The following is a 4,062-nucleotide window of genomic DNA, read 5'->3' as shown; positions in this document are numbered from 1 at the left end:
ATATATATATATATATATATATATATATATATATATATATATATATACACACAGTGGAATACCATTCAGCCATGAGAAAGAAGAAAATCCTGCCATTTGTGACAACATGGATGGACCTTGGGGGCATTATGCTAAATGAGATAAGTCACATAGAGAAAGACAAATACTTTATGATCTCACTGAAACATGGAATCTAAAAAAGCCAGACTCGTAAAAACAAAAAAGTAGAATGGTGGTTTCCAGGAGCTTAGGCGGGGTGGGTAGGGGAATTACGGAGATATTGTTTAAAGGTAGACATTTGCAACTAGTAGTTAAATAAGTCCCGGAGATCTAATGCACAGCATATGATTACAGACAATAACACTGCATTATAAACTCCAAAGCTGACAAAAGATATATCCTAATTGTTCCCACTACGAAAAAGAAATGGTAATTATGTGATGTGACAGAGGTGTTAGATAACACTGCAGTGGTAATCGTATTGCAATATATACATATATCAAATCAACACGTTTTACACCTTAAACTTTCACAATGTTATATGCCAATTATATCTCAATTCAAAAAGTCGTCATTCAAATGTGAGGCATTAGCCACATTTCAAGTGCTCAATAACCACATACAGGTAGTAGCTACCATACCAGACAGTGCAGGTCTAAGACACTTGCATTTTCTCCGGTCTTCCCCATGCTTACTTTTTTCTGGAATTTTCCATAAACTGCTACCTCTGGAATTCCCTCCATCCCCCTTCACAGCCTAACCCATTGTGGTCACTGTTCCTCTATTGTGCCCTTCCTGACTTACCTCCTCCAAACTGTGTGTCTTTTACATGCACTCCCCAAATACCCTGAGCTTTCCTCAGCCAGGAGTAGATAGGTTTGTTTTGTTTTGTTTTAACTTGTGGCACACATATCTTAAGATATCCAGCAATTGGCACAACACTTGACACATAGTAAGTGACATGGACACTCATGGTTGTCTGCCTGGTCACGACTCCTGCCTTACCCAGGTATCTACTCAACCTCATATGGCCCATGTAACTCAGAGGATGCGGAGCCCATTTCAGCTCTTGGGGTGGATTCTAAGGTCAAATCGATCAGCATGTGATACTATACCGGGGATTTTTATTGGTCCAGAATGAGAGTGTGACCTAAGTTGATAGACTCAGGCTGAAGGGAAGAAACTCATCCCAGAGTTAAGGCAAAGTCTTTTGCTTTTATCCCACAATACTTGATCAAGAAAGTGTGCTGCCCCTTTTGGAGCTGGCTAGTCCCCTTATGAGGATCCCTGCAACAGAGCAAAAATAAGAAAAGAAAGCAGGGCCATTAAATAACCCAGCTTTGAAGTCTGCAGTGTGTCTGAATTTCAGCATTTATGAGATAATAAATTTCCTGATTTTTAAAGCCAGTTTGAATTAATCTTTTATTACCTGCAGCCAAAATATACAACTGATCCTGTTAACTTATGTTAAATAAATGTTAATTATATGACAGACATTGTTCCAGACATTTTACGGATGATATCCCCTTTCCAACAACCCACATATGCTTGATATTTTTGATGTCTTTTAAATTTTACTTCTATGTCTTATTGAAAATTATTTTCAGAGATAAGTTCTTCCTCTGACTAATTAGGGCACCTTCCCCCTTTTATTACCTCTAAGGCAGGAAGCCTCCTCATTATCTGTTCACTGGGATTGCAGATTACTGCAGTGCAGGGACTGTGGGGTGTCCCCATTCTTATCTTCTGCCTGTGTTTACTGCTGTTAGACCATCCCTGTTCCACAATTGTATATGAGTTTGGGGCAGTAGAACATTTATCTCTTTATTCTCTATGCCATCAAGCCAAAAGGACGGTCAAAAAAATGTGACAGAATGGCCTGCACATTATCCAGTGACACGGGACCTTGACTAGATGTGATTTGTGGTTGTATTCCTTAGGGAAAAAATGGGAGTAGGGAGTGTTCTGTGTGTGGGAAAATACTGAGAGGGACATTTGGTGAGCTGTGGCAGAGATAAAGCTAAGTATTCACAGAATCCCCTTTCACTCTCCTCTCCCTCATTTGCAGTTAGGTTGCGGGGCATGTGACTTAAGTCTAACCAAAGGAATGTGACTGTATGTAATATCAATATAAGCCACTTCAGCTCTGGTCCTTGTAACAATCTCGTGTGATAATCCACATTCTTCCATGAAGGTCTGTGCTAAAAATGGTGGCATTTGTCACATAGAAGTTGTAAGAATCCCCAGTGCACTGCTTGGAGAGGAGTCCAATCCCCATCAGATTGAAATATGAACCAGAAAGGAGGTCATCTTATTTTAAGCCACTGAGATTTAAGGTGTTTCCTTAAAGCCACTAACATTACTTATGATGACTAAAATAGTACTCAGTAAATGATTGCTGAACCAGTGAATTGGGTTAGGATAGGATATCATTTACTTAATGGAATGCCCACAGCAACTTCCGCCAAAACAAAAAATAGAAAATAAAATAAAATTCAGAACTGCACTCTCCATGAGAGCATCTAGAGCATCTGTATCTGAATCATTCACTACTAAGTGCTTAGCTCTCAGCACTTGCCTGGCACAAAGTATGTGCTTAATAGACATTTATTTCCACTTTTCCTAAAAAGGGAGCTATGAGCTTAGTAAATGCTTAGAGGTTCACAGGCTCCTCTTTAAGCCCTATTTTATGTAGCGATACATGCTTTGTAGAATTATAGTTGATTTTCTTTTTGCCCTTAGACTTTCCTTTGTTTTACAAAATATATCCATTAGTCATCATTGCAATCAGGAAAAGGTAAGTGCTAATTTTAAGAAGTTATACATAAATGTTGGACATTTAGATAAGCAAAAACATGGTATTAAATTAAGATTTTAAGTAACAAAACAGACACTAGAGAAACCAAGAAATACATTCAGAAGCATTAGCTGTATCTATGGTCATTATGAAAGGATTCTGCCAGGAAGCAATTCAAGCTAATGGCAATATAAGACACAGTTACAAGCAAAATCAGCCTCAAGTTTCTATTCTCTGTCTTACTTTGTAATAAAAATAAAATGCTCTGGGCTATTTAAGTTTCTGGAAAATTAGTTCCTATCACGTGGAAGCAGAACACATGATTTAACACAATGATCCTTAAGGTACTAAAGTAAAATACACTGTGCTTTTTGACCAAAAACAGGAATTAAGGAAGGTTACAGTGTCTATTTTGAGATTTGGAAAGGTAATTGGGAAATGATAAACAAGAGGAGCTAGGAACCCGGCAGGGATGAGGGAATCTGGTAGATTAGACTTCACTCAAGCTTTGATTTAGCATCTTGTTCAATGACTCAGTATCTTATTCCCTAAGGAATATTTATCTTTAAGTTTTGTGAAAATTGCACATAGGAATTAATTAATTTAATGCTTCAGTGTCCTACCTAATCAGATTATAAATCACTGTCTCAGACGGTATCTTTTATAATCATGACATCCCTAAGAGCTAAATTTGTAGATTAGGTTATTGATTAAATGTGGGGAGGGTGAAAGTCATAAAATCATCGGGATTGACTGTCAGAGTTTGGCATGAACAATTGAGTGGCTAATGGTGCCATTTATTGTGGCAGTCCACACATTCTAATGTGTATAGAAATCACCTGGAGAGTTTTTAACTATTTCAATTCCCTGGCCCACTTCCTAAAATTCTGGCTCAGTAGATTTATAGAGAGGAGCCCAAGAATTTGAATATTTTTAAAAGCACCCCTGGATGATTCTGGTGCAGGTGGGTAGAGGGCTACCTTTTGGGGTATTTATAAATAGGAGAAGGAGAAATATATTTGGGGAAAAGGTCCTAAGTTTTAGGGGCAGAGAAGAATGTTCTTCTGATGTGAATCTGAGTAAGTTGTTTTCCATCTGCCCTCTAATCTAACCCTGGAGAAGAATGAACATTGAGAAGTACACAACTAGGATACTGAAGGATCCCCAAACCATTACAACAGAGATTGTTCTAGGAATCCAGGAACTGTGTAGGCTCAGGCAAAGAAGTTTACCCCCCACAAGGCTGCATTTCCAAGCCCTGAGAA

This window comes from Aethalodelphis obliquidens, unplaced genomic scaffold, assembly GCF_003676395.1.
Source record: "Aethalodelphis obliquidens isolate GAN/ISIS:26980383/991018 unplaced genomic scaffold, ASM367639v1 scaffold35, whole genome shotgun sequence".
NCBI lineage: Eukaryota > Metazoa > Chordata > Mammalia > Artiodactyla > Delphinidae > Aethalodelphis > Aethalodelphis obliquidens.
This window is presented reverse-complemented; position numbering follows the sequence as displayed.